Below are 12,053 nucleotides of genomic sequence, written 5' to 3'. Positions count from 1 at the left end.
TCCTTAAAAAAAAAAAAAAAAAAACTCATCATGGGTCAGTTCCTCTGGCCTCAAGGGGTTGCACCCTAATGGAAAAAGACTTGTTCTTCAGGAAGTGTGTGTCCAATCCACCTGTTTTTCTACGCAAGTGTAATCGTTTTGTTTTCCAACATTAATAATTTAAACTTTTTTTTAAAATCAGTTTGGTGCATGCCATTATTTTGTTGTGTTTCTTGCCATACAAAAATGCTATTATTATTACTCTCTTTATTAAAATCAAAATGCAAACCCCCTCAGGGAGTATGCATATGAAGCGTGAAATTTCCGCCTATTTCCATACGGCTTTGACTTTTTTTTTCTTTTCTTTTTTTAAAATCATCACTTCTTTATGACACTTTCCTGGAAAAGATGTTTCTACATTTGGACATGAACGTCTGACTGAGTTTTGAGTTTTCGCATCATAATAAAAAAAGTATCACACAGGGGGGGATTGTCAGGCTTGTAATTGAACATGGCTTTAAAGTTTGTGCGCGTGATGAAATATGAGGGGTTTATCCTGCAGGGGTATTAGGGAGGTGAGTGTTTATTAAAGTTCCTGTTTTAAAGTACGCTCGATAAATTTGCACTCGGAGCCGTCCCGCTGTGTTTGGCAGTCTCGCTGCTGACAGATGGCTTTCGTGTACAGGATTACTTTCCATTATGAGCCCTGAGTATTCACCTGCTGATCTAGGTAATGTGGTTTCTCTGCCCCTCAATCAGCCTTTGAGGGCGGTCAGCACTAAATGCCCCTCATTCAGCACTGCGGGGCAAATATTAATTCAATCCTCTCCACGTGTGTTCGTGTGTTTATCACAGTGGCGTCGTGGGATGGAAGAATACATTTAAGTGGCTGTTAAGGTGAGTTCCTGTGCTCTTAATTTCTCCACCTATGATCTCCTACAGTACTTCATTGAGGTGCGTTTTTTACTTCTCTCTCTTTCTCTTTCTCTTTCTCTAGATAGTTTTTTTTTAAAACCCACGGCTCCTGAGCTATAGTGGAGTGAAAGAGGCATGTCATGGGAGCCAAAGAACAAAGGGCATACGAATGAGAGCAGGAAAAGGGAGATAGAAAGAAGAGCAGAGAGCATGACATGAAAACATAATGAGGATTGTCATGCCCTTGGGGGTTGATGTGAGGGATGCACTGCACAGGGGGTTGAGACGGAGGAGGAATGCAGAAAATCGCCTGAGAAGGAAAAGAGAGGTGGTAAAAAATAAAAAAAATAAATAAAAAAAGGAGGATAAACACTGCATGTGACCAGGAGGTGACATAACTTTTGCTGAGGAGAATGTGACAAGTTCAGGAGTGCAGCTGTGTTGACCCACAAGCCACTGGACCTGGACGTGGACGTGGGCGTTGACTGAGCTTCACATCTGTCGCTTCAGGCCTCGAAACCCAGAGGAAATAAAAGCCTATAAGTAAATACTTGCCAAGGGAAGGATGGGCTGTTACCCTCCCCCCTACTCCCTTTTCCAGCTCGCAGCTCGGCTGGAGTTGTCAGAGAAGTCAGGGCTCGTCGTCACCCTCTGCGTTGCTTTAAGAGAGTTCAGGTTGGGGCTAAATACCGTTACTATACGAGCTTAACGGCAGTCAAACTGAAAATCAGACGTGAAAGTGCACCGGGTGTGTGTTTTTCAGCCACTCTTCTTCTCCAATGAAGCCATCGCAGAACAGAAATTAGACCGTATAAGGGGCTTTTGTACGTTTTTAACTCTATTTTCTGAAGCATATATTTTGTATTTCCCATCTTTGAGACAGCCATTGGCTTCAGTTCATGCCAGCACAGTCTGGAAATAGACTTGCTCAAACCTTGCTTTAGGAAAGTAATCCATTACTGGAAACATCTGCTCAACTTTATATCAATTTTATTGTCAAAGCTGCTCTAACTCTGCCAAATTATCCAACTGAGCATGGCTTTAAAAACTGCAACGCTTTGAGAAAAGGTCATTAGTAATGTGATCAAGATCTACAGGATTTATAGTGAGCAGACTAAGACATGCAGGGATGGTTACGTAACTGTCTTTCTTCATGCACACTTTCTTCACACATTCGCAGCTGCACAGCTTAGAAATAAATGATCAAATAAAAATGCAGTGATTCTCAAAGCAGCGATCTGCCTCCTCTCCTCATAAAGGTGCAGCATCTCTTACAGTTTGTCTCTACACAATAATCTACAAATGCGTGTTGCCTGGCTTGATGCATGACAACAGTGATCAGAGTGGAGAAATTACAGAACAACAACCGTCACGACAACGGAGTCGTCTCCTCTCTTCTCCCCGGGTGGAGCTGTCAAAGCCAAGTTCGACAGACAAACAAACAAAAAAAAAGAGAGAAGGGGGCCCGGGCATCGGACCGAGGGAAGCGTAGCGCTCAGCGTCAACGTGGGACTCTCGCTCCCTTCACTGGTGAGTGGGTTTATTAATAAGCACAGTTTGCTGTCTACTACAGAAATACCTCCGAGTCCAATTAGCGCTGATGATTCCCTTCAGCTGCCGAGGAGTGGGAGGAGGCGGGGGAGCGATGGGTGCTCTCGATATCTCAGAGATAACTGCAGGAGCCATTTATCCATTTCCCTTTAGTGTTTCCCTGAGTGAAGGATCACAGTGATTCCTACACTGGTCTCCCTTTCAATTAACAGGCAGTGACATGCAGGAAAAGGGCAGGAAAAGGCACAACATCAGCGATATATGGATCTGAAGCTGCAATGGGACAAATGGGAACAACTATTGTTCCCTGTTTTGTTTTGTCTACTTTTAAAATACTACGGCCATCTTATAATTTTATCCTGTCATATTTCAACGATTTTAAAGGAATAGTTCACCAAATGAAATTCAGTCATTTACTCCAGAGTAGTTTTTTATTCCTCAAAGTGCATCAGGAGACCCGGGAGGGCAGTTCGTAGAGTCCAACGAAAACTTTATATGCGAGTAATAGTGCCCGACACAAAAAGGTCCATAAAACTACACAAAAACCTCGTAATATTCCTCCACACTGCTCGTCCCCTGCAATCCAAGTGTCCTGAAGGGATATAGACAGTCCAGAGTTCTTTTTTGGCAAATTCAATACAGGACGGTTTATAAAAATTTTGTAAAAATGCCCTAAATGATGTAATTTCCAGTAAACTCTGGACTATATCCCTTCTGGACACTTGGATTGCAGCGGACGAGCAGTGTGGAGGAATATTAGAGAGTTTTTGTGTAGTTTTATGGGCGCTTTTGTGTTGAGTGCTATTGATTCTCATTTCGTTGGAGCTCCAGGGTCTCCAGATGCACTGAGGAACAAAAAGGATTCATCAGCATGAGGGTGAGTTAACAATGACTGAATTTCATTTTTTGGTGAACTATTCCTTTAATATTGTTATCTTTTCATCTGTTCTACCCTGCCCAGGGAATATGGAAATTAGCAAATGCTGCTGTAACCTGGCTCAAGACATCTTTTCTTGTCCTATGAGGTTAATGTTTTTTGTGCATTGTTCCTGTTTTAAATTAATAAATTCCTAATGTGACCGACACTCTCTACCTTCTGGCAGAGAGTGAGATGAGGAGATAAACACGGCTCTGTCCAGTCTGTAAAAGCAGATCATCCATCTATTGTCTGTACGGCTAATCGGTGCACGGTCACAGGTGGGCTGGAGCCGATCCCAGCTGAGACAGGTTGAGGCCGAGGGCGAAGTAAACCCATCACAGGGACAAATTACAGAGACACTCACACACTCACATTCCCTCCTACGGGGCCGTGTGCATGTTCTCCACCCAGACAGGCCCCGCAGGGAATCAAACCCGCAGGCTAAACACTGCTCCACCGTGCAACTGTGAAAAACCAAATCAGGTTTGAAAACAAATACTATACCTCTAATTTTCTCCAGGTATCTTTTCATATAAAAAAACACGATGCCACTGAAAGCAAAACAAACACAAACACTGTATTTACAACTGTGCAACAGGAGATAATAACATCTTGTCACCCGATGGAGTCGTCATACAGGTGCAGAATCTTTGTTTTCCACATGATACAATTTGATATTTTTTTCTTTAACATAAAAAAGAAGAAGAAGCAAAAGCCAACCTGTCAATTCGGTTGAGTCCTGGATCTGTATTCTTGATCGCAAACGGCCTGAAATAGTTTCTTATCAACCACTATTTTTTTTGTCCTTTTGATCTTCTCACAAAGAGCAGTCAGTTGGGGGCATATACCTCTTTCCTTATTCATCAAGCACTTTGCAATGAAACAATGAAAAGATTAACAATGCAATGCATCAAAGACGGTCTTCAAAGGAAGTGCATTTTCCAGTTTTCCGTAGCTGTGCGGTGATGTAGATAACAAAAGGAAGTTGAGAGGAGAGAAATAAAGGCCCTAAACCTCTCCAGGGGAAACACCTCTCCGCTGCCACTGTGTTCTGGCCAAATGCAATTTCCTGAGCACCACACTGCTCTTCAAAGAGAAGAGAAATTGCTCTATCACAGCAGACACAGTCGAGAGCTGTGAAGAGGTGGGAGTGGAGAAAGAGGAGAGGGTGGAGGGGTGGAGGGGTGAGGTGGTGGGGGGGCAGTTTGAGAAAAAAGTCTTGGACTTGTGAGCTACATAAATTAACTTCCACATAAATTATCCATCCCCTCTCAAATTAGAGGAAAACACGAAAAGGTCAATAAGATGCTTCAGTGGGTGGAGGGACTACAGACCCGACTCCACACATGCACACACACACCAAACAACTATTTACATGCTTAATATGTGTGCATTTCGTATTCCAGCTCTGAAATAATGAATTATTGAAGCAGCACTAACCAAATGTTTGGGAGTAGAAACCAGGAGCAGGCTGCACTGTCTGCTCCTCCTGCAGTCCTAGTATCAGGAGGAGGAAGCGGTGATGCAGTGTTTGGGTTTAGGTCAGAGGAGGAGGAAGAAGAGCCCAACAACGACAAATGCTGCATCATTCAAGTGCCACATGAGCCACAATCTTCTTCTTCCTCTTCACCTCTCGGCTCAACAGACAGTTTGTGTGTGTTAGTGTGTGTGTGGGGGGGGGGGTTTTATCTCCTACTTGCTCCGAGGGCGAGGACAAATAAATCAAAGCGCACAGGATGAGGGTTAAAGCTGCAAAGGCCGAATCCTGTGATGTTAATGTGTGTGTTGTTGTTTTTTCACAAGCAAACATTTGACTTTCTGTAGCAGGAACAGAAGAGGGTTACTAACAACATCAACACTGACTTTACTAGAGTCACAGCAAATCATGACAGTGTGACTCCCCTACTGAAACTGGAGCAACACAGAGTTTAGACACAACAAACCTCGAAAAGGCAGAATCTGTAGCTGCAGGCGACACGACCTCAGAATCAGACCGAACTGAAGCCATTTCACTTCAGTTATTTGTTTTCTGTTTCTATCTGGGTTCAGTTTCTCAAAACACAGACCTCGACTGCAACTGGATTTAATACACCCTCACACATGCACACATTTTTCCGACGGGCAATGTGTGAACATTTCTGCAACTTTAAGGTGAGAGGAAGGAGGAAGGTTTAGTTTTTTTTATCACTTGTTACTCGTCTGTTTCTGCCACTTTTCATGTGTGGAGAGTTTCGGCTCTGTTATCTACAGTTTCCAGTCTGACCACGTTGGATTTCCAGCGTGGCTGAACTGTGTGCACGTACGTATACTTCTGACAGACCGTACAGCAGCTCTTACATCAGCGCTCAGCCCTCGGAGCAGCGTTTAAATCCATCAGTTGCATCACTAGTTTTTCACTTGACTTTCTAACGTATAACTAGATTTTTTTTTTTTTTTTTTTTTTTTTTAAATAGTTCTTCAAACTAAAACGCTCTGGGATATGAGCTGACTTGTATTTGGGGAGCTATTTTTCCTAAACAACTTCCACATTCATTGCAACAAAAAGGACTTCCTATGCTCACAATCCCACAAAGCAATTCATCCTACCATCTGCCTCCCACATCCACCTGTTCGCGCTCCCCTGTCACCCACTTAGAGCACTTACACCGACCATCTCCACCTGCTCCCCGCCAGATTGTCACCCCACTTCTTACCCTGTGACTTCACATTCAAGCCAGAATCTGACATCTGAACCTGCACCATTTATCCTCATAAATAAGATCTGAATAATACTGTTGTGCGATTCAACAGCTGCGATAATGCAAAAATGATGGTGATTACACACAGCGGGCCGAACACTCAATATATACTCCTCACTACTGAGTGTCGTGAATTACTGTACAGTACCAAGTGTCCATTAAACAGGGGGAGCGGTAAATGAGAGAGAAAGGGAGTAATTTCAAACACAGTCAGTGTCTGTGCTCCTTTTACTACAGCAGAAAATATTTTGCCTTCTGTAATAATTCAACAGTTACAACGACTTTGTACTGGAGGGAAAAGTGTAAAATCTCAGTGAAGCACAGACCTGTAGCAGAACAGTCAGGTTCTTGTATATGTAAATACATACATATACAGTATATCCACATAGGACGAGGGTGGGGTATCATCTATCACAAGGCCACATATAGAGACGAACAACCTCACACATTCACATTCACACACTAAAGACAGTTTTAGAGTTGCCAATCAACCCGGTGCAGCTACATGTGTTTGGAAACCCACACAGGCAGAACATGCAAATACATCCATCCAGGCTCAGGAATCAAACCCATAACATCAACTAACTTACTGAGAGGCAACAGTGCTAAACCCACTGCAGCACTGTGCCACCCTTTATATACAGTATGTGAATTTCACTGATGAAGATTTCCATGGGGTTTCTTTGGTCTGTGAAAAAGAAGAAGAAAAAAAAAACTCCCTCTCTCCTCTCATTACTCGCTGCAGCCCATGTTAGCATTAATACAGAATCAGCCCCGGGGGCAGACTGAACAACTTTTTACACTTGAAATATGTTTGAATATGTTAAAATATTACAAGTGTAGTGAATTAACTTTGTGGTTGCAGCAACACGAACAAAAGCGTTTCTGCATCAGTAAACCAGTCAAAGTCTTGAGGACCAGACCAGCAGCTTATTCTGTTTAACAGGTGGTTTCATGGCCTCAAAGGCACAAATAAATAAAAAAACAATAATCTGCAAACAGTGGTGATGATGAATCTCATTTATAATTTCTCTTATTATTGTTGTTATTACTGTGGGATGTCGTGCATGAGTTTGGTCTCATCAACCAATCACTGTGGCTCCAGGCCATAGCAACAGAGTCTCTGAGCTCTCGCTTCAATTAATGGGTAGATTAAGATAAAATGAGATGATAGTTTGTTTTGTACTTTTGGTTTCAAGATAGTTCCTGTGCCTTGTCTTGTCTTTTATCTTCTTTTTTGTTATTATTTAGGTTCAATCAATACATATATTTGCCTCTGCATACAATTCCTGCAGCGACCAATTTTTTCCTGCAGCTTCAGCTACTTAAAGGTGATACAGAAACAAAAGATGGCAGGAAACACAACTTGAGATACACAACATTACATTCATACATAGACACACAACCAGAATGACATTTATATCCCAAACCATGTCACAGTCAACTATGCCATATATAACTTAGTAAGGAACATCGAAGCTCAGTCCAGAGGAGTCCACAGCACCCAAAACAAATCTTATCTTATCTTATCTTATCAATCTTTAAGCTGTGGAAAACTAAACAGAAAATGCAGAGACATGAGACAGAAACAAAAACTAGAGATAAACAGTAGGAAAAGTGAAAACCACAGATAAGTATTACTTCTGCTAAACTCCACCCTCTAAAGTGGAGTTTGTGACAGAAGTCCTGTTGTTTAGAGACCGAGAGTGTGATCATTGTAATCCTGAATTTACTCTGAATTCAAAAACAAGTGGAAACGGACCAGAGCAGCTACAGTACGTGCGCAGCCAGACACATCTGATAAATGAGGGAGTCTGATCTCGCTGCTTCAAACACTATTCAGAGACATGAAAAAAAAAAAAAAAACGACTTCCAGCACTTTTTTTTTTTTTTTTTTAACTTTCACTGGCTTTGCAGGAAAAATGGCAAAATTGCCCCAAAGCAGAAATATCACCTTGCTGCTGCTTCAATGCAGCTGCTACAGTAGGCTACAGTAAGCGCCAATGTGTGTGTGGAGCTCCTCTATGTGGGTGTCACTGTGTATGAATGTGTGGTTATAAATATTCCCCACTAAGAATAAATCCCTGAAGTCAACACACACACTCAACTCTTCCGGTTAAATCAAGGTAAAAACAAAAAAAACACATGATTCTGCTCACAGTTTCCTTCACACCACCACAGATGTCCGCTCAAGATGAACGGGAATCTTCTTTTAAAAAAGCCATAAAACTTAATCCAATCTATTCAGTGAGGTTGCTGTGTGGAATGATCGATGCACGGCTCCAAATTAAAAACCACATCACATACCAGCGACTATTGGCAACAGTGTCCGGTGCAGCAGCAGCAGCGTTTTATGGCAGAGACATCACAAGTCAGAGAGCTCCACTTTGTGCCGCAGGGAAAACTTCCTTGTGCATCAGTCAGTCAGACATATATACACACACACACACACATATATAATGTTAGTGGACTGTTAAAACACATTTCTTTGACCTGCTTCACTGCATTATTCTACATCTCGTCTCCACATGGGGCTTCGCTGCTGTACAGTGCCACCCCTCCCTTGTTCTGAAGTAGGAGATGATAATAAAAAGATGAAAAGGTAAGATGTAAACATGTACACGGGGCCCGCGAGGATTCAGCTAAATAAATAAATAAGTAAAAAAGCTCAAAACAGTGTTTGATCATAAATTTTAACAAGGACTTGTCGGCACAGATTCAAAACATTTTATAAACAGACTGATAAACGCACCCTGACGTGATCGTCGCGAAACAAGGAAGAAAAGATAAAAGGTAAAAGATAAAAGCTTCAATCTGTCTGTCTCTAAAAAAGTAAAAGTCCGTCTGTGTCTCTGGGAGTTAAAGACATATCCGAGCTCACACCACTAATGTGACGAGTCCTCGACGTCTCACCATGCAGAGGAAGGTTCGATTCCAGGCAACAAAAAAAAAAAGAAAGGTCAGCAGGTATCCTGAGGTCAGACAGCCACACGGTTCAGTCAGAGGTTTCCTCTTTCTTTGCTGTGGGGGGTTCATCATTCTTTTACCCACTATAAATATGTAATATCATGACTTCATGCTGCGTGTCCTCTGCACTCTGCTGCTCAAACACCAGATCAGACTGCGTGTCCTTCATTTTACAGGGTCTTCAACTCTAAAGACAAAAAGTACTGTCATCTCTAGTTTATTATTCACACTAGAGTAAATGGCACATTTGTTTGGGGACTAGGCTATATTTTATTTTATAGGATCTATATTTTCCAGCTAATTTCCTGGAATTGGTCATTGTCTACGCTGATATTATTTCCTCATCAAGCAAACATAATTTGGTACTGATCATAATGGAAAAGAGGAGCGTGTTCACTGCTGCAGTTATTAAAGGGATAGTTCACTCAAAATTCAAATTGCACTCATCTCAGCGGAAGCTCCTCTTCCTGGTCCGTCCAAACTGGACAAAATTGGACGAACCAGGAAGAGGAGCTTCCGCTACAAACAAGCTTGAAATATAGACTTATTTAATTTTTTTTTTGAACAATTTCGCATTTCTGGGCATCAATATAAGACGCCGGGCAGCATGGAGGTATTTGGATGTTTTTTGGTGTGTCTTTTTGTTACGAAGAAAAGTGGTATCCATTTGCAACCGTTATATGGACATGCACTGCTACGCCGAGACCCCCTGTACTCAGAGAAGCCACGGAGGACTCTGAAACTTCTCCCAGCCCTTAGTCGACATGAGGGTGAGTAGATAATGAGTGCAATTTGAATTTTTTGGTGAACTATCCCTTTAAGCAGCCAGTCATTATATCAGAGTCTTTAAAGCCTCTGTACAGACTTTTCATTTAGTGTTGATTTTGGCAGCCCCTGTGGACGAAAGCGGCGGAATGAAGACTGCATTTCCCACTGTCATGAAGACGTTTGTCTGGCCGGCGCGTGTAGATTTATTTTGGAAACGTCGGAAAGAAGACGGGACTTGCTTTTTCTTTTTCTTTTTTTGCAGCGTAATGTATCTATTGGTATGGTTTGGTCACTGGTCCGACCCGACCATGCCTTCCAGAGGTGTAGAATTAGACTACTTAGAAATAGCGTATCTTCACACTGATGGGCTCATTTGCTGTTGTAGGTAACAGAGACACATCAGCAGAAACCAGAGACTTTTGCGTATCCAGTTAAAAGCTCCGTACAGGGGATTTAAGAGACGTTATGTAGCTAAATAATACAAGGAGGAACAGTTCACATTCAGACATCGCTATTGAAATACGTATTGTTCATCATTTTAATTTTAATTTTACAGGTACGGTCTGGAGATTAGTTCAGTTAGCAATAGGAGATTGAGAAATGTACACCAAAGCTGAAAAGTTCATAAATCAGCCAATAGTGTAACAGTTCAATTAGTATTCATTGATTATTCAGCAGCTTTATAATGTTCAAATTGGAGGAAGAATTGAAATTAAGATTTTCTTCCTGCAGAAATGAATAATAAAACCTGATACTAAAGTGGATATTTAATATTCTCTCTTTTTTCATTAGTGTATCCTCATAATTAACAGTTAATCACCAGTGATGTTGTGGAAGTCGTGTTTTTGAAGTATGAAAAACGTTTTCCTGGTGGCTGCTGCTAAAATAAGACTATAATAAAACACAGCGCTCTGATTATTTGTGTGTCTGAGGTCAAACTGTAAATAAAAGTTATTTTTTAAGAATCCAGAAACAAAGCTGTGATGTGTAAAACTCATTAATCCACATGTAATAACTTGTTTAATCTTCTTATAAATAATATAAAAGCCACGTTGCTCTTTTACAGAGGATTATTTACAGGTCTAATTCTCAGCATGTGTTGTTGGCTTTTTTTTTTTTTACTAAAGCATTAGTGAGTTTCAGAGGTGCCGATCTTGTTGTAGAAGAAGCAAATCAAGGTGCTCAAATCCACTTTTTTTTTATAGGTGGGTGTTGAATCCTCAAAGGTAAAAATCAAACATCAGAAGTAGGGCAACACTTCACTTTGATTGTTTATTCATCCGTGTTCAGAGGCTGACGGCTTTTTTTCGTTCTATACAAACAACGCTGTGGAGGCTTCACTGCTCCTCACATGTAAAAAAAAACAAAAAACAAAATTTTGCCCTTGTGATTTATGTTATAATGTTGCCATAACAACAACAGCAACAAAAGTCATCTGAAAGCTGATTTGTGATCAGAAATTCTCCACTTGGAGTCACGACAAGTGCATTTCAGCAGCATTACAGTCAAACATTTAATGACCTTCACTTTATAGACACTGAAGTTGATCCCTGAGGGGATGGAGAGAGGAGGAGGAGGAGGAGGAGGAGGAGGAGGAGGAGGGGGGTTGATTGGGAAGAGAAGTTACCGCAGAGAGAGTGTGTGTGTTTGGACTAATTATCCGGCCACTTTAATGGTGACTGACTTGAATGAAGGAGACCGTTCTCCTGTGAAAAAGGAGGTCAAAGGTAATTTGTGCAGCAGCTTTACAGTACATGACCCCATAGTTACTGTCGTGCCACTTCACTCTTAAAAAGACCCAAGTTCAAGATTCAGTTCATACAGATAAAAAATGAACGAGGTCACATCTTTTTTTAAATAAATAAATAAATAAATAAATAGGCTGCTCATCTTTTTTCAGTTGAACCTCTTTCAACTATCTAAACACTGCTGCTCCCAAACTAAACGGATTATTGTACTATTGAAGAATCACAGTTACATTTAACACTTAAAAAAAAAAAACTGTGTTGAGATTGAAAACATATTTCACCTCCTAAACAAAGTGTCATATTCGGCTGAAAGTGGAAAAACAAGCAGCAGTTAAGTGGAAATACCTGGAGGCTCAGTTTGAATAAAAATGTGTTTTTTGGGGTTTGTTTGTTTTTTTTTTACAGTTTTTCTTTGTTTGTTCATAAAACTGCTTCAACTGTTTAATGTTCAGCAGCAGTAATAGATGT

At 41.1% G+C, this 12,053-nt stretch overlaps 1 protein-coding gene across 2 annotated transcripts in view; it reads right to left on the bottom strand.

The window, feature by feature from the left end:
- Positions 1-12,053, bottom strand: part of LOC310989307 (acid-sensing ion channel 1-like) — a gene marked incomplete at its 5' end in the record, with an annotated part of 62,444 nt that overhangs the window by 43,915 nt on the left and 6,476 nt on the right. The gene's annotated exons all lie outside the window — the stretch shown is intronic.

This window comes from Trachurus trachurus (genome assembly GCF_905171665.1).
Source record: "Trachurus trachurus genome assembly, chromosome: 7".
Lineage (NCBI taxonomy): Eukaryota > Metazoa > Chordata > Actinopteri > Carangiformes > Carangidae > Trachurus > Trachurus trachurus.
The sequence above is the reverse complement of the archived record's forward strand: the minus strand, read 5'-3'. Positions and strand labels throughout refer to the sequence as shown.